The following is a 19083-nucleotide window of genomic DNA, read 5'->3' on the forward strand; positions in this document are numbered from 1 at the left end:
TAATGAAATGTACATGAACTAATCTAATTACATGACCTCATATTTCAATGGCAAATTAAAATAGGGCATTCAATACCTTTACTAAACACAATTGGAAAATGATGTTACTAACATGATCTCTATTTACTTAGTTATTTAGGTTGATAAGTTGTTTACATTATAGCATGACCCTTACGTATTTAAAACTATAGTGATAATAGATACTGTCAGTTGTTCCACCTTGCTGTTGTTAATATTATTTGGTCAGGTGTTGATGTTAGTGTTATGCAGGAGGAAGCCATGACAGTTCATTTTGTTCAGTTGTATGTATATTGACATATCTTAAATTATTTTGGTTAAAATGAGAACTAGATCACATGAAGATCATTAAGTAAGTCTGCACAAAATAATGCTTCTCGCAAAGAACCTTGTCCCAAGGGACCCGTCAGTCTGCCCCAAGTGTTGCGGCTCACGAAGAACCTCGTCCCAAGGGACCTTTAAGTCTGCCCCAAGTGTCGCGGCTCACGAAGAACCTCGTCCCAAGGGAACTTTCAGTCTGCCCCAAGTGTCGCGGCTCACGGAGAACCTCGTCCCAAGGGACCAGTCAGTCTGCCCCAAGTGTCGCGGCTCACGAAGAACCTCGTCCCAAGGGACCTTTCAGTCTGCCCCAAGTGTCGCGGCTCACGAAGAACCTCGTCCCAAGGGACCTTTCAGTCTGCCCCAAGTGCCGTGGCTCACGAAGAACCTCGTCCCAAGGGACCTTTCAGTCTGCCCCAAGTGCCGTGGCTCACGAAGAACCTCGTCCCAAGGGACCCGTCAGTCTGCCCCAAGTGTCGCGGCTCACGAAGAACCTCGTCCCAAGGGACCTGTCAGTCTGCCCCAAGTGTCGCGGCTCACGAAGAACCTCGTCCCAAGGGACCTTTCAGTCTGCCCCAAGTGTCGCGGCTCACGAAGAACCTTGTCCCAAGGGACCCGTCAGTCTGCCTAAGTGTCACGGCCCACAAAGAACCTCGTCCCAAGGGACATGCGAGTTTTTTAAGTTTAAGTCAACTTTTTTTGGTCAATGATCTATGGAACATACAATGCAATATGTTATGGTAGGGTTTTCATAATGTAGCATACTACCAATAATTTTACGTGACATTTTAATGTGTACTACTTCCCTTACCTCATATGTTTTGCTTGTGTTCGAATCTTCATCTGTCAGGAGGAGAACTAGTCTCAGTATGTAAAAATACACAATTTAATATACCTATATTTTACTGTAATTGCTCAAGCAATACAGGTGATGATGATTTATCCAGTAAATTACAGAATTGTGTGGCGACTCTCATTGTTTATCAGGTAACAAATATGAAATTAATAAGCCCTCAACACATAACTTAACATATGACCAGTGTTGATTTTTGGCATTAAGGCAATTTCTTCTGAAATTTTTTAAAGAAAGATGTTATCTCTGTTTTTAGGAACATCATGTAGTCCTAATGTTTGTCCTTATTTTCTGCTTATTATCACTGAGCAAGGCAGATTACCTGTAATTTTCTTGTTGGGTTGCATTACCTTTGCTAAGACTGGGTCTGCTTTTCATGCATGTTCAGTATCATTTGAAGGTACTTCATTTTTATTCTTTACATTGTTTTTTTCATTTTTTGGTAATTACTAGTCTAATACATAATATTTGTATTCCTCACCTAGTATTGTGGATGAAGGGTCACCCTCCAACTGCAAATCGGGAATATTTCCTTGGAATGTCACCTGCAGGCAAAATGAGGAAAGCCATCATGTGACCCAGAATTAACATTTCTTATTTCCTTACCATTAACAATTTCAAAATTTATGCTTAACTCTGTGAATAAAACTCAGGTCATAACCCAAACTTTCAACCTGGGTATACAAAATGAATAGTCAAAAAAGATGATTTTGTCTTTTAATAATAATCAAACTGAAAAATTAGGCTGTGTGGAGAAAGAAACGGTTTATACTAAAGACTGGCTATGGTGATAAGAGCTTTCCAGTTTACTTCTTCAATAATACACATTCTTTTTTTTCTGTTTTGATCACTTGTGCCATTTTGCTTCATGTCACACACTCATAGGCAGATACTTTGCAGCAAATTGACCAGTCCGAGCATACACTTTACTTAATATGTGGTGTTGTATCATACATTCAAAGATAAGTTGTTACTATGTGTATTCACTTTTTTTCTAACCTCTGATCCCAGAAGGGATTTAATCTCTGCCTCATCCTGGATTAAAAGAAAAAAACAAGTTAACAGAATCAAAGATAAGGTTTAATACATAAATTCCACAGTATTTACCAGGGTAGCTGTTTGAACACTTTACAACTGTGACTTTCAAACCTCATGCAGGCACATTGGTGAATATGCAAGCAAAAATCCCCTCAAAATTCATACTTGTATTATGTATCTCATAATGATTAATTTTGTGTGCTAAGAAATACCAGGAGATAGCATATCATTTGCCATATTTTTTCCACCACCTCTAAAAATCAGGATTAAAAGGGTATTTTGAACAAATTTGAATTCACCAAAGGCATTCCATTTGCCTTCTTGAAATAACACAAGTATATTTTAGACTCCAACTCCAGATTTCTAGTACTGTAGTTGTTATTTGTTTTATGCAATATTATTATTTACTTACTCTCTCATGAATATGAAGCACCTCTGGTCTCTCCAAGAGGTCTCCATGTTTTACCACTTCCCTACCTCTTTGGATAGAGAAGTGTAATGGGAGAGCATTGTTGGAGCCTGCCCAGTCATATACTTCCTATATCATTTAAACAGGAAAAAAGGTTAGATTTCTTTTTATAAAAAGCTATCTGCCAATCACTGTATGTCTACATAATTTTACCAAAGTGCTATTTACAGTTTAATAATTTGTATCATTGTTTATATGTACCTGGAAGAAGGCACCTTTGATGAACTGGCGCTCTTCCTTGCCGTTTGAGTGGCGGAGGATGATTTTCACTTTCTCTTTTTTTTCTTCCCGACTGACATCTGTAACTCTGGCTTGTCAGGCTTTCCTTATATTGCTTGATTCTTTAATCTTGCAGAATAAATACAAGACAACCTCAGTAATATTTCATTGATAATGTAGAAAAAAGATCTTGAAATTTCTGCTGCTAAGTCTTAAAAGAGAAAGTGGTAATTATAGCAGTTTTTTTGGTAACAAGTATTATTTATGTTGAATCACTTCATTTCACTCATTTCCTTTCCTGTTTGGGGATATGTCTCTGAAACTTGGGCCATACTTTGATGGCTGGTGCTTGTTTTGGCTCCTGAAGTCTTAAAGGAAGCCTTCTAAAAATAATCCTCATTTCATTGCCTGACTTTCTCCTAATGTGTTCTTTATTTTTGTTTATTTCCAACAGGTAATCATGCCACGATTGACATAATTGATATTGGCATTATTTGTGCTATGTAAGTATTTGGGAAAAGCTATTTACCTTGTCATCCTCTATTGCCTTTTGCAATGCACTCTCCTGCTCCTTCTTAGGTGAACGATCCTGCTCTAACCTCTCCCTATTGGAAACAATGAATAACTTATGGTGAATCTCACCAGTGTTCACTTTGATTTGCTGCATCTGTCTGGATAATCAAAACATATTAACCACATAATTTGCACACACCTAGGGTTTTTTAATGTTTGTTAATTGCGAACAAGACATTGTTTGAAACAGCTTAGTATCTGATGTATGAATAACACATCAGACTTGAGCTATATGAGTTTATGAAAATTTTCTGTAAGATCATAAGGTTGTCAATGGGTAACAAGCTGGAAATAATTATTTCTACCTTTATCTTATCGAATATTAAAGACCTCTTACCATTCCCTTGTGAATGCATCCACAGCATCTGCTGCCCTTTTTACTGCATCCACCACATCTTCCTTTGTTGCCAATTTTAGGTTGTCTCCTTGTTATAAGAATCCAAAATACAACAATTTTGTTTCCAGCCATCTTTAAGTCAAATCAGATCAATATTAACCTATGATGTTCAATTTTTAAAAAGGGGCCAAAAAGACATATTAAAACAATTTACCAAAAAGTGGCAACATCTATGCAAGGTCAAACTGGTATGTAGGTAGTATACTGGTGCCTGATGATGGCTTGGGATATTGTACATGACTGCAAGTCAACCTTAAAATTAAAGAGTACATTATCTTTAAATTAATATAAGACTTAAGGTAAGGGAAGCGCTTTTAAAGCAATGGGAGTTTTTCCTCAAACTTCCTTATGTTTATTGTCTGTTTTGACTTGTGCCTACACATAGTGATGACATTAAAATTGAATGAGTACAGACTGACTTGCAGGCATGGGATCCTTTTCAAACATTCCAAACTGAACGTTATTTGCCAAGAAAAGCTTATTACTATTATCAATATAAAATTCCTTTCATTAACATTTACCAACCTTTTCAACAAATTGTATTTTGAGGCTATTTACATTCTTAAAATGCTCACCACAAAAACGCTCTATGAGGATAGGCTGAGAAGTTGTGGGTGCCATTATGAGTAAATCGGACCCAGCACTTCCAAATTTTCTTTTCACTGTCATAAAAAATAACATAAAATGGTAAGAAGAGTTTGAGAACATTGACAATTATGGGCATTCTTGCATCTATTATTGGTGCGTAGAGGTTGTTATGGGGCACTAAATATAGCATAAGGAAACACAACATAGACTAGAAGATAACAGGATATTTTGATACGCTCAGTACTACAGAAAGTAAAACACCCTATTATAAGTACAACCTGGAAGGGAACAGGAGATGTCAACATCCTTTAATAATGAAGAAACATATCTATGCACACACTCTTTACAGTACACAATATCAGTACTTCAGATGTATCCATTTTTAAATATTAGTAAAGTGTGAGAATTACATTACAATCTTGATGTTTAGCCATTAAGACTTAGGAAACTTTATTAACTTTGACCTTTTTGTCTCGTATCTTAGTAAACATCCAAAACACGGATAGTAATTCAATACCTTCTCTCCCAGATCTGGATTTTTCTTTAGTTATCCAAAAGTATAAGTTTCCATGATTGACTCCATGTAGAATATTCAGAATCCTGATGATTTAAGAGAGAGATAAACATATTTGATTACTAATTAAAATTATTTACTACTTAATGTGAAATATAGCATGCATGCATCATACAGTGGATATTAAAAATCTTGAATACCCTTTGTGATGTTTGTGAGTGATGTTTGTGCGTGATGTTTGTATTTCAAAAATGTAATTTACGTGTGATGTGCGATCCTCGCAGTAGATAGCGCTATTTATGCAATAGCGAAAATCAGACCTGAAAAAAATCAGGCCTGTACGGGACTCGAACCACTGACCTCTGCGATACTAGTGCAGCGCTCTACCAATTGAGCTAACAAGCCAACTGGGAGCAGGCCGTTAAGTTGATTCGTAATAAACCCGTGAAAGTGATGAGATGCAATGAATATATAAAGTTCATATATTTTTGAACTGCGGTATTAGATACGTGTGATGTGCGATCCTCGCAGTAGCGCGATCCTCGCAGTAGCGCTATCTACTGCGAGGATCGCACATCACACGTATCTAATACCGCAGTTCAAAAATATATGAACTTTATATATTCATTGCATCTTATAATGTAATTTATGTTTGAAAACACAGAAACCAGTCAGTTGGAGTAACCTTCTATGTACAAAAAAATTGCCATGTGGGTACACATTGCACCAGGTAAGCATGGTCACTTTTGATGTCTCCATGTGTTTTTAAGTTATATACACAGAAAAGTTTAAAGGCACGGTTCATGCATGTCTCTCAATAAGAAAAATTAACTATTATGAACTATGATATTAACCTATTTATTTTGTCACTGTGACTTAGTGTAATCGGAAGCTGTTTCTGCAGAGTGCAGCCTGCTTTTAGAGATAAAAACAACCTTTATTAACTATTGATAGTCACCTTATCACATCAGGTATGTTGTCACCTTCTTGTAGGATCACCGTAACCATGCTTCTCTGGCCAGACCTGGCCTGGTGACACATCTAGATACACAAATTTATAAATTAAAGTAGAGTTAGATTTAATGTTATTTCTTTTGGTGTTATGATGCAACACAGTGCATTGTTGCAATGCATGCATTAGGACTATATGTCACCTAGAGAAATTAAAGTTGACAGACAGTAACTGTAGTATACTTTTCCAAATGGGTCTGTTCCTCAGCAAGTGAAATTGACATATGACAAATGTGGCTTCACAAAAGTTTACAGGCTATTTTTATTTCAAATGTGACTGCTAATATATTTTACTTCTCATTAACTCAACACATTGACACCTAGGCATGCTAACTGTATTTATTTACAACAGTTTCCTTGAAAATTGCAAGCCATCCGGGCAAACATAACATCGCTATTTAACACAAACCTCCTCATATGTTAAGTTCAAAAAGATTGGTAGGAGAATATCCTCATGGGCTGATGCCACCTCCATCAGCACTTGTTCACAGTAAAGCACATCCCATGCTCTGTCCACACTCCATTGCACTACAAAATTATTATATTGTGGTCTACAAATAGTAGTGGTATTCAATCAAACTGTCATCCTTTAAGGACATCTGTGTCAAAATCTTCTAAGGGTTGGGTTGTTTCCAAACTCTTCTTTCATTTTCCTTCTTGAAATGACAAGTATATTTTAGACTCCAATTCCAGATTTCTAGAACTTTTGTTATTTGTTTTATGCAATATTATTATTTACAAATAGTAACGGTGTTCAATTGAACTGTCACCATTAAGGACCTGTGCCAAAATCTTCTAAGGGTTGTTGTTTTTTTTTTGTTTTGTTTCCATTCCCCAACTCTTGCTGTAGTTTGAAATATGAATCAGACAACTACATAGGGTATAAGCAAGGTTAAGCTTTCTATTTTAGGTTCAAATGCTACTTTTGGCATGAATATTGTTTTGTATCTGGTGGAAATTTATCTAATGTCATCATCCAGGGAGAGCCCTGCATGTAATTGCATTAAATTATTGACAATAATTCCAACATACCTTGATTATTCAGATCCAGAACTCCTAAGGAACTCATAAATTATTGAAAATATTATTTAATTATTGACAATATTTCCAACATACCTCGAGTATTCAGATCCAGAACTCCTAAGGAACTCATATCCTCTTCTACAACCCCAGCTTAAATGTAATGGCACAAAATTGAATGAATTTCAAGAACATTACTTATTGTGCATTACTTCATGCTACAAAACTGCACGAGTCAGTCAGTCTATCTGTCTATATCACACTGTACTCTACCATAATACTGAAGATTATCCTATTCTTCATCAACAGGAGACCCAATTGTTCATCTCTCTTGTTTTTCAATTAAATTACTGAGTAAATAAAATTATGTTCGAGCTAATCCCACTTTGGCTTTTTTAAGTGTATCTGTTTTTTAATCCATTTTATAGAAACATACCTGTTTCCCACTGTTCTGTGCCAGTTAAATGATATGGTGTAAAAATTTCCTCCTTTTTGATTTAATTTCTTGATCAGTCTCACATAAATATTGTTGATTTACATCATACCTAATGTGTAAATCTGACTTGGCTTACTTTGTTAGGGCACTTTCTCAGTGTTAAGACTTAAAACACTGGCTTTTAATAGTGCTCTGTAAATTTGCCTTATAAATGGTATTACATGATACAATTTGAAATCATCTATGTAAACTATCTGCAGTTTTAAACTTGATTTCTAGTGTAATGTGCATGCTTTTTTCAGAAAATATCCTTACCCACCCCGGAGATAACTATTAGATATTCCAATCAGGATTGGGTTTTTGGTCTGCAATAGCCAAAGATCATGATTTTTTTTTTTTTTTTTTTTTTTGGGGGGGGGGGGGGTCATGGAGGAAAAATAAAAAAACCAGCATTTTGATGCTCTTTAATCATTCACCATGGTATTACCTGAGTCAACATTTACTGGGTTACTAGCTAAATAGCTCCTGTCGAGGTCACTGGTAGCCATGTCATCAAAAGCAGAAACACCATCTGTTCAAAAAAAAAAAACACAACACAGTTTTGAATTGTGTCACATCATAATCATATACAGGCAGATGGGTCACCTGCTTCCAGTCAAGATGCAAATGGAAGATTGAATAAAAAACATTAACTAACTTTATAACTAGTGTGCAAATCAATCAAACACTTACATTCACTTGTAGGCAATGTCAAGTCCACTTGATTAACAACACCACTTGCCACCCTTGCTTCATCACTGGAAGTCCCTGGCTGGATGACTGAGTTTGTCACACTTGTTTGAGATGAGCTGGGATTTGGGTGAGTGGTTGATTGTTGAGAAAGCGAGGAAGGGTTGGAATTGAGCTGAGCAGAGGGAAGGGAGGTTTGGGATTGGTTTGTGGAGGGTGGGTTAGAATTAGGCTGAGCTAGGAAAATGGAGGGCTGGAATTGGTTGGTGGATGGTGGGTCTGAATTGGGCTGCTCAGGGTGATGGGAGGGATGGGATTGGTTTGTGGAGGGTGGGTTGGAATTGGGCTGAACAGAGGGAAGGGAGGGTTGTTGTTGGTTTGTAGAGGCTGGGTTGGAACTGGGCTGAGCAGAGGGGAGGGAGGGTTGTGGTTGGTTTGTAGAGGGTAGGTTGGGATTGGGCTGAGCAGAAGGAAGGAAGGCTTGTGATTGGTTTGTGGAAGAATGGAGGGAGGCAGCATTGGAAGTGGGATTCATTTGAAGAGAGAGAGAAGGATGGTTGGGATTGGTAACTCCTGGTGTTGGTATGGACTCAGGGTTAGGGTTAGATCCTGAGATGAGAAATAAAACAAAGAATTTAAATCAGCCATTTGAATTACCATTAAAATAGTGGAAAGATGCGAGAATTACTAGTTTTTTATTGATAAATCTATGACAAACAAATATTGAAAATTTTTAAGAGGCAAAGATCCTTATTGCCAGTCGGCCAATCAATGGTAATGAACATTAAAAGGGTAAATATTGAAAAGTCAGAATTTAAATATCAAAGTTTTTATTTCTCAGCAGATTAATTGGGTTATGTTGTTGCTTTTGTCTTTCAAAGACCACTGATTATTTTCTTTTTAATTGCAGCGAAAATGTATTTCCACTTCAAGGAGGCTGTTATTTCCAGAACGCTGTTATTGCAATTCTAACAGGCATTTGTGGGTACTCCAGCCATATATTTGACTCCACTACAGTTATATTCATGTCAACATGCAAATTTGCTAAAGACCAGCCTTTGCAGCACAGTTATCTTGTGGCTTTGCCAAAATTGGCTTTTACTATCTTTACTAATGGGTCACATGACACAGATGTGTATGCACTCAATGCGATCTTTTGGTGCTGACTGCAATGACACAAACCCTTGATTGATTATTAAAGTTTACACTAACCTCCATTTCTCGGGTGTTGCAAAACCATGTATATGCGCCTGGAATTGGAACTCCCCTTGCCATAAATTCTAAACATTTCCTTGGCGTCTGGTATGCCTCTGTAAACTTTTTCCATTTTGCTCCCACGGCTCGTAGACTTGTATAGACGAATTCTATGGAAAGGAAAGTTCAACATCGACACTACGTACAGTTTACAGTGGCTATATGAAATAACATTTGAATTCACTAAATAGTAAATAAAGTATGGGGCAAATCTAAATAGAGATGATCAATGATAAGTTTCTAGACTTGTTTGGCATGTATTATTCCAGTCCATATTCCCCTCTACTCCTTTACCCACTCCCCCTGCCTCAATGATTAGCCTCCTGTCAATCTGGAAATTCTAGTTGAGATTCCTGCTTTCCTTAATTAAATAATTTTACCAATTGCCTGTTTTCACTGTGTAACCATTGCTCAGGTAAAGTCAAGAATAGAAGAGATAACAAAAGTTAAATATCGAAACAGTCTCGGTAAGATTCAGATCTGTGCGTAGTTTAGAGCGATAAGTATTCTGATCAAACTGAAAATCCGTTTAAATGTAAGTCTTCGAGTAACGACTGATAATTCCTTTCTTTTTTAATTTTGATGACGTTGCGTGAAATGACTCTAAATGGGGTGGATCAGGCTAAATTTCGGCCCAACCTTACACGTGTTATAAAAGGTGCTGTTTTTATAAATTACGTGCACATTTAACTCCATTGCAGGCCTTACATTCGTAGCAAGTTCACTGCTCATACTTTGGTTTTAATGAATGATCCGAAGCAAATAGCTAAAGTATAAGTGGTAAATTTTGAATCCTTTGTCGCGTGGCTAAAATTTGAATTGTTTTGCTCTACCTGGGTTTTACGTGACCACACACTTCTCAGTTTACATTCAGTATTCAATGCAAACAACCTGCATGCGGGATAAAGTGCTTTGGTACTCAACCTACCTATCCAAGTCAACAGCCGCAAGTCCAGCAAAATTTTCCTTGACCAGCTCTTTTATCTTTGCACTCGAATAGTTGCCTCCAATTTTAATATCTTTCACTCTACCCTCGCGATTCAGCAGTACCCACGGATTTCCACGCGGTGTACACTTCGCCTTTCCCTTCAGCCATACGAACACTTTACTCGTTGACTTTCCTATCGGCTGAGGTGACCCGCAATCGCTTCCAGAGCTGGAATCGCCTGAATCTCCCATGTTCGAATATCCTTGGTCAATTCAGTCAAGTGATTTATTGATGAAATCCAAACGAACAGGCCCTTTTTTGTTCTGCCTTAAAAGCACGAGTTCGGCACGTGAATAAGAAAACCGAAACCAATCAACTTCATTGTTGGGGGGGCTCAGTGGAGTAATATACCAAAAGACTATTTCCGCTATCACACATCGCTTTTGTGTAAAGTAAAGGTTTTGAGCCTTCCCGAACCACTCAAGAAGTGGCGTTAGTTAGGGGTTTAAGTCTATTCGCACAGCTCTTTATTCCTTACATTTCGATTACGCAAAAGAAGAAAAAACCGCTGGCAGTGGTTTGGAAAAGGAAGAAGGTGGGAGGTGGAAAAATCAACCAGCCATCGCTCAATAAAATGAATAAGAAAGCTGATACCAATCAACTTCAGTGTCGGAAGGGAGTCAATGAGACAGGCGTTACAAAAAAAAATGAAAATTAAAAAATTAATCACACACTCGCGATTCAGGAGCTAGCCTGCTATCACAACAAATTTCAAGGAGTTTGAGTCTGGTGATAATAATTTATTAGGTAGAATAATTTTCTGAAAGTAGTTTCTGAGGCATTTGTATATTCCCCGATCCTTCAAATTCTCGAGCCTCCCGATAACTTTACCGAAGGTGGTTTCTTTACCCCAAGACGAACTGCACTGAATTCTTTGTCCGATTTTTTCGCAGCCTTTGATGACTTTGATTGATTTAACTTGCTCTTATGTTTATTAGAAGTTTAAGAAATCGGAATTCCACTGTACTCTTTATCGCCTTGTCCCTGGCCTCAAAAACTAAATTAACCTAAATTACGTAGTTACTATATTGCGAGGCTAAAACAGGCAAAAAATTACCAATCACATTATCTAGACCTCGCCATTGCCTCCACATCCTATCATCAAGGTACGACTGAAGGTCATCACGTGCTATGCCACGCCGTGCCTTAATTGGAGCCTTCAAATTGGCCCACGCGGATTCTGCTTCTTGGGTGTGTACCCCTGCCAGAGAAAACCTAATTTTGAAAACAATCGTTTAAGTTAAAAAGGCACTGGGGACACAATACTAAAACAATGAATTGAAAAAGAATTGTCTTTATAATCGTAGATCTGCAAACACAACAAGTAATAATAAAGCTTTTAATTAATATATGCTGCTTTGAAAAGATAACAATTACAATAGGCGCTTTAGCGGCAAGCTTTTAAATAAGAAAGAAAGGATTCTGCTAGTGCTTAGAGACTCGAGCAAAAATAAGATGCTGATAATGTAAGGTCAGTCTTCAGTTTTCCTAAAGAAACGGAGTCCTCAAAATGAAGAGGGAAATGGGAGACTAAAATGGCACTGTAGTGACAAGATGCTAAAAAAATGAATTGAAACAGACATGTCTTTATTAACATAGGTCTCCAAACACACAAAGTAATAACAACAAAGCTTTTAATTAATTAACAATGAAAAGATAAATATTACAAAAGGCACTTTAGCGGCAAACAGAATTGAAAGTATGCCGCCAAAGTGCGAATTGATAAAGGGTTCTGGAAGAGCCTTAGGACTCAAGCCCCAAAAACAGAAATGATGCTAAAACAAAGATTCGTTTATTGAAAAATACTGTCTTCCACAATAAAAGCTACAAAAGGCCCTTTAGAGGCAAAATCAATAAATTGAAAAAGGAGTCTGAAAGAGCCTTAATTAAGACTCAAGGAAAAAGAACTCAAGTGAGAAAGCACACTAGGTGATAGTAACAAAGGCTTTGTGTATTAAAAAATACTGTTTTCCAACACAAATTTATCTTACAAAAGGCACTTTAGCGGCACGCTGCAAGATCAATAAATTGAAAAGGATTTTGCTACAGCCTAAATACTCAAGGGAAAAGAACAGAAGTGTGGAAACCCACGAGTTGATAGTAACAAAGGCTTTTTGTTTTAAAAACTACTGTTTTCAAAAACAAATCTTACAAAAGGAACTTAGCGACACGCTGCAAAATCAATAACTCGGAAAAGGATGCTGCTATAACCTAAGGAAGTTTGCAGATCGACCTATTTCAAAGATTTGTTTATTTAAAATTACTGTCTTCTTTAGTTGCAAAATCAATAAATTGAAAAAGGATTCTGCCAGAGCCTAAAGACTCAAGGAAAAAGAACTTAAGTGAGAAAACACAATGGGTCATAGTAACAAAGGCTTTGTGCATTCAAAATACTGTTTTCCAACAAAAATTAATTATACAAAAGGCACTTTAGCGGCACGCTGCAAGATCAATACATTGAAACTGAAGGATTCTGCTAGAGCCTAAAGACTCAAGGGAAAGGAACTCAAGTGAGAAAAAACATTAGGTGATAATGACAAAAACTTTATGTATAAAATACTGTTTTGCGAAACAAATCTTACAAAGGCAATTTAGCGGCATGCTGCAAGATCAATAAATTGAAAAAGGATTCTTCTAGAGCCTTAATACTCAAGAGACGAGAACACAAGTGTGAAAACACAATAGTTGATACATACCTACATACATACATAGATAATTTATTTGGTAACGCAGGTTGGTTACTGGCAGCATTAAGCTGATGTGGACCTGCGACAAATCTAGCTTCTATTTATGTAAAGTAATTACAAAAAAAAGTAGAAAAATCCTAGCATAAATTAAAATGTGAGTAGTGATTCAAACTGGTTTATAATCCTAGCATAAATTTCAATAGAGGTAGTAAGATAAAATTCCTAAAAATATTTACAATTTACCAAATCCTTGTTGCCAACTAGAGCAGTTTGATTAAAAGATATCTTTTCAATAATTGTTGAAAGAGAACGGAGTTTGTTCTTAAATCTCTTATTATCCTCTACGTTCTTAACTGAACGAGGCAAAGAATTCCACGCTATTGCAGACCTATGTCTAAAAGACAGTCTTCCAACATTAGAGTTTGGTAGCTCCAGAGTTAGTTTTAAATTGTCCCTCATATTTCGTATATTTGGACTTTTCCTAATAATTGTTACAACCTGCTCAGGATTGATCCCATAAAAAGCTTTGTGTGTCAGAGAAAGGAGCCTCATCTTATAGAAATAACTTATGGATTTCTAAGAAGACGGTAACACTGATTGGGAATTAGTACCTCCGTGTTGTTTGAAGATAACCTTGGCAGCCCTCAGGTGAATTTTCTCTAAAGCACCTAACTTTGCTTACCCCATACAAAAAATTCCATAAGTGATGCTTGGTAAAATTCCCTTAAAATATATGGACTCCAAGATATGAGAAAGAGGGCTTTTGAACCTGCGCAGTTGCTTTACCTTCTTGACCATAGATATCGATAGATCTTTGATGTGGGGTCCAAGCTTAACTTCTTGTAAATCATAAACCCGAGATAGTATGACTTGTTGACAAAGTTAATGGCATGACCAACCAGTTTGACTGGTCTTAAAGGACCAATGAAAGCATTACGGGTAAGAAGCATAACCTCAGTTTTATCGGGATGAATTGTTAAACGTTCCTGCTACACCACTTAGCTATATCAGTTAAATAAGTTTGGATCTTAAGGCTGACATCATCAATGGAATTGCCTATACAATATAGAGTTGTGTCATCAGTAAACATTTCCATCTTTCCACAACTAGGCACTTCAGGCAGATCATCGACGTAAATACTAAAAAGCCTGGGGCCAAGTACTGTCCCTGGGGTACGCCAAACTTGACGGTCACTTCATTAGATCTTTGCCCCTTAACCTCAACAAACTGTTTTCTCTCAGATAAGTAATTTTCAATCAGATTGTTTTGGTTCCTTGATATTCTAAAGGCTTCGAGTTTGAAGGCCATCGTGTTATGACAAATGTAATCAAATGCCTTTTTAAAGTCTATAAACAGTACCCCCACAGTTTTGTTTTTATCCAGTTCGTGTCTCCAAACTTCAGTCAGGTGCAGCATTAAGAGTTCTGTTGACCTGCCAGTTTTAAAAATCCACTGGCTTCTGTTGGACTTGTTAAAATGGCAGTCAATGGAATCTCCTGTTATGCCCTCGTACACTTTGCTAGGAATAAACAATAGAGAAATAGGCCTAAAGTCACCTCTTTTAGAGCTATGTAACTTTTTGGGTACAGCTTTCCCTTTACTCAGCTTCCATCGAGGAAGGTAAATTGGGGATTTTAAACTTACTTCCATTACATAAGACAGGCCAACTGCCACAGCATCTCCTTCAAGTTTGAGTCCCCTTGAGGTAATGTTGTAAGGGCCACATTCTTTTCCAGGCTTAACTCTTTTATCGATAACCCTTTTAATCTTGTGGACATTAAGTTGTACTGGCTCAATAGTAGGTGTAATTTGGTAAATGTGCTGATGTTCATTACCACTGGTATCTGTTAGAATATCATTTGCAAGCCTCTCACCAACTTTAGAGAAGAAGTCATTGAAACTGTCAGCCTTGTGTTTAAAATTTATTGTAATAATTCTATCCTCATTTTTAATTGCACTCACATTGCCTTTTGATTTGCCTTGCATTTCACCGGAAAAGGATGCTGCTATAACCTAAAGATTTAGGAGAAAAGAAACAAATCTGCAAACACATTACGTTATACTAACAAATGCTATTAAAGCTAAACCCCAACGTTGTTTTTAATCTGCGCCACGAAAGAAATAATAATAATGATAGCATGAAATAGAGCTTCACGACTTCTTTTAGTTGTCAAACTATAAAATGAAACGTACTGTGTTAATGATAAATGAAGGAAAGAAAGATGAACGAAAAGTGAAAGAAAGCTGAATCACTCAAATATACCTAAACTGTGGAAAAAAGAAAAAAAAAGGCGAAGTGCTAGTGACCACCCAAAAATCCAGTTTCGATGCCGGGCTATTTCTCGTTCACATTCTTTTCGCTTTTTTTTTTTTAAAAAAAGATGGAATGTCTACGAAAGGCAGACTATAATTTTTTCTTTAACTGATAAGAACTCTCATTGATCTTGGTATTTTCTTGTTTTTTCCTTTCTTGTCTTTTTCGTATGGCGCGAACCACATAATCTCTGGAATTTTAGGAAATTTGCAGTTCGACCAGAATATGGTGTTTCATTCTTTTTCTCTTTCTTACTCTCCTTCTTTCTTTCACCCTTTTTTCTTTATTTCTTTCCTCGAAAACTTCCCGAGTTCACAAATTAAACTCGACAATTTTTCCAGAACATGACCGCCCTCGCTCGCCCCAGGCTCTCTCCCAGATCGAGGCACGATTGGAAAATCGAGGCTCGATTGGAAAATCGAGGCTCGATTGGAAAATCGAGGCTCGTTTGGAAAATCGAGGCTCGATTGGAAAATCGAGGCACGATTGCAAAATCGAGGCTCGATTGCAAAATCGAGGCACGATTGAAAAATCGAGGCTCGATTGGAAAAACGAGGCTCGTATGTCGAAGCTTGGGATCACTCACAGTTTCTGGGCAACGAGTCGATTTTAAATCGTCACGATTTATAAGTCACTCGATAAACGATTTAAAGCGAGACTCGTTTGTTTGTGAATAGAAACGAGACTCGTTTATAGAAACGAGACTCGTTTGTAGAAACGAGACTCGTTTGTAGAAACGAGACTCGTTTGTAGAAACGAGACTCGTTTGACAAAACGAGAGTCGTTTTGCGAAAGAAGGCTCGTGTGCCAAACTTTGCTCTTGGCGCATGCGCAGAAGTATAGTTTTTTTTTCCAGGGTAAAGTCTTAGGTTCAAGATAAGCTGGGATTTTGCTGCAATTTGTTAAGGTAATCTCTATTTTCTTTTTCTTGGGATTACAAAGTGCAGGGAAGGCCTAAACCGATATTTTTATAGAGCTTCTGGCATAAATTTCAGCAGATAAAGTAGCACTGGATATTTGTGTCGAATTAAGTTCAAAGCTTGAATCGGATCCTATCCCATTGCTAAGGTTACTTCATTTTTCCACAACAAGAGGGAAACCAGAAATTAAAACCATGAAAGATGTACATTTTGATAAATAAAAATTAAATGCAGAAACTTCATATTCATTATGCAAGGAATATTTCATCATATTTTGCTGTTTTAGACTTTTTTTCCCTTCAAGCAGACGCATAGCTGTTTGAACTTGGGCTTTCTCTATCGCACATCTGGAGTTATCTTTAGGAGACTGCCCTATTGCCATTTGTGCTGTCGTTACGCAATTTTGTCATTTCCAATCATGGATAAGTCTACTTGTTTTTATTTTTGCCTGCTAGAGTGTAATGAATGTTGTTATGGTACTAGACAATAATCAAAAAAAAATATTACTATATAGCAGTAGGTTCTTACAGATGCCAAAGGTTGAAATTGAAAAAAAAAAAGCCGAATTTATTTCGGGCGTTTCCTTCGGAAAGCCCGAGTAATTTATGAAAACTGTATTCATAGAATACATGATCTAAAAGTACATGATCATTTCTTTCTTAAAATGAATTTTTTCGTCGTAAACTATCTTTTATCTCAGGGATCTCATCAAAATAAACGCAAATCAAAATGACAAATCTAATTCGCTATGAAAAAATGCTCTGACATGTTTATGTTTAGGAAAATTTTCTAGATTATTACAGAGAATAGATTGCTTCGGTAAGGATATTTTTAAGAAAGAGAGCTTTGATTTAGTGATTGTTTGTGAATTTTTAAGAAACAGATAACGAGATTAATAATTATGTACCTAGCAGCTGCCATCCTGGGGGTCGACCCTGGGGTCATACGGGGGAATAGACTTTCGTCGCCAATTTTGCATTGAAGTGCATTTGCACCTCCGAGACGAGACACATGGGAAAACACCCACTGGATTTTTACCATTGCCGCCATCTTGAGAATAAAAGATCCTTACCATGGTGACTGGCTATTACCATTGATACCTACAGATGTAAAAAAACTACTACTACTACTACTACTTTTTCCAATTAGTCGCCGGCAAAAAGCCACATAGGATGTTTTTAACTTTGAGCCCTGTATAGCCCTGTATAGTAAACACAAGCTGAAGTAAGTTTTAGTTTGTGGCAAATAACATTCTTTTGGAGCATTACATTGTTTGAGTTAGTAGAGCATACTTCTTTGTCCCCAGGGGAAGGGCATTGGTAGCTTTATATTGAACAATGTTATTGTTGGTTAGGGGGCTTAGGAAATTCCTTTGCAAATGCCCAGGGGTTCCCCGGGGTCACCCTCTCCCCCCCTGGGACGGCCGCTGATAAGTGCATAATGACCATAATGACTGAAACAAAAACTTTTGTTATCAGTTGCATATAATTATAGGTCGTTGACCTCTTTGCCTCTGGAAAATGTTGTCAAATAATACCATCTGGCCCGATTACAGTCGACTAATACATATTGGAAAACTTTATATCATTTATTCTCATCACATTTGCAAAGATAACTTTTTGACAGGTATTGAAAGAAAAGTTAAGGCTATTTCAATATAGAAGACATTGCATGATAATTTTTGCACTTATTAATAACTTCATCTACACTTTAACTAGGTTTTTCGTTTCCTTCTTGCTGAGATTCATTATTTTTCTTCTTTCTTCTCTTTCGGGTCTTCTTTTTCTTCCTTTCTGGTTCTGTGAGGATAGTAAGAAGAAATTGTTGTCGTCAGTTGTTTATAGGTTTTTGGTCATGCGGGATTGGCCTGAATTTCCCATTTTGGAATGCTTTGAGCAAATTAGAAAACTGGAGAAATTCTTCAGCCATGAAACTTAATGAATTTTGTTTGTTAAATCTTACCCTCACTTAAAGTTTTCCTCTCTTCAATGTCATGTCTTTGCCCTCCCATGTCCTTGTCATCTTTAAAGTTAAAGGGAAAGGCCTTGATTTTTTTTCTTCTTGCAGTTGGCAGTTAAATTTGTATTATGCATGAGTCTATAAAAACATAACTTTATAAAGGTGATTTCTTGTTACTTTATGTAAAGTTTGCTATGTTTAGAAGTACAGAAACAAATAGGTTTACAGCTTCATTTTTTCATTTTTAATTTTTTAAAATTCTGTAAAGAAAATTTTTCCACTTACCAGGAATAGTGGAATCAAGGGATTTATCAGTATCGGGCTTCATACACGAGTAAGTCCCTTTAGAACTTCTGCAATAGAACCTTCTGCTATCACATCACACTCTACACACAGTTCCCGCAAGCCAGCATCCTGGAAGCGTTTGCCAGTGTTGGACAACATGGTGCATGCTGTGTGGAATACTTCCATTTTCATAACCATATCTTTCAATTTTGCGCTTTGTTTCCATTGTCCCTCGCTTGCCTTTGCATACAGTGTTAAGTCAATGACGAAGCCGATGCTCTTTAAGTTGAGCGTGTTCTTTACCTTGAGAGACTGCACTAGAACCTTGTGAACGGTAGCCATGTCATTAGCAGGCACATCGATACTCGGGAGATACCTGTTGACAGCCAGTGAGATAGTTGAACCTCATTAAGGACAGAAATGTTAAATCCATCCTAGCCACTGGCTTTTTGGTTCCTGCACCAGAAAGGGTCTCCTCCAATCTATCTATAAT

At 37.1% G+C, this 19083-nt stretch overlaps 2 protein-coding genes, 1 long non-coding RNA gene and 1 pseudogene across 16 annotated transcripts in view; 1 reads left to right on the forward strand and 3 right to left on the reverse strand.

The window, feature by feature from the left end:
• The window catches only part of LOC148736918 (uncharacterized), a 700731-nt gene that overhangs the window by 490581 nt on the left and 191067 nt on the right, over window positions 1-19083 (reverse strand). The window lies entirely within an intron of this gene.
• LOC111346140 (adhesion G protein-coupled receptor L4-like) overlaps window positions 1-19083 on the forward strand; it is a 60063-nt gene that overhangs the window by 13932 nt on the left and 27048 nt on the right. The gene's annotated exons all lie outside the window — the stretch shown is intronic.
• On the reverse strand, window positions 799-9867 carry LOC148736943 (uncharacterized; annotated as a pseudogene). The gene is made up of 16 exons (XR_015997239.1): window positions 9396-9867; window positions 8187-8792; window positions 7942-8025; window positions 7455-7490; window positions 7115-7171; window positions 6408-6526; window positions 5946-6028; window positions 4991-5073; window positions 4461-4547; window positions 3826-3913; window positions 3445-3520; window positions 2898-3044; window positions 2640-2765; window positions 2189-2224; window positions 1671-1734; window positions 799-1179 (listed from the first exon to the last, which is right to left on the reverse strand). The product of XR_015997239.1 is annotated as an uncharacterized LOC148736943 (transcript).
• Window positions 17921-19083, reverse strand: part of LOC148736944 (uncharacterized) — a 1967-nt gene continuing 804 nt past the window's right edge. Inside the window, exons 1-2 of the long non-coding RNA XR_015997410.1 lie at window positions 18591-19083; window positions 17921-18368 (exon numbers count right to left, since the gene is read on the reverse strand). The exon at window positions 18591-19083 is cut by the window's right edge and continues 804 nt beyond it. This is a non-coding gene — a long non-coding RNA (uncharacterized LOC148736944). The remainder of the gene's footprint in view (window positions 18369-18590) is intronic.

The sequence above is a fragment of the Stylophora pistillata genome, chromosome 2 (assembly GCF_964205215.1).
Source record: "Stylophora pistillata chromosome 2, jaStyPist1.2, whole genome shotgun sequence".
Taxonomy (NCBI): Eukaryota; Metazoa; Cnidaria; class Anthozoa; order Scleractinia; family Pocilloporidae; genus Stylophora; species Stylophora pistillata.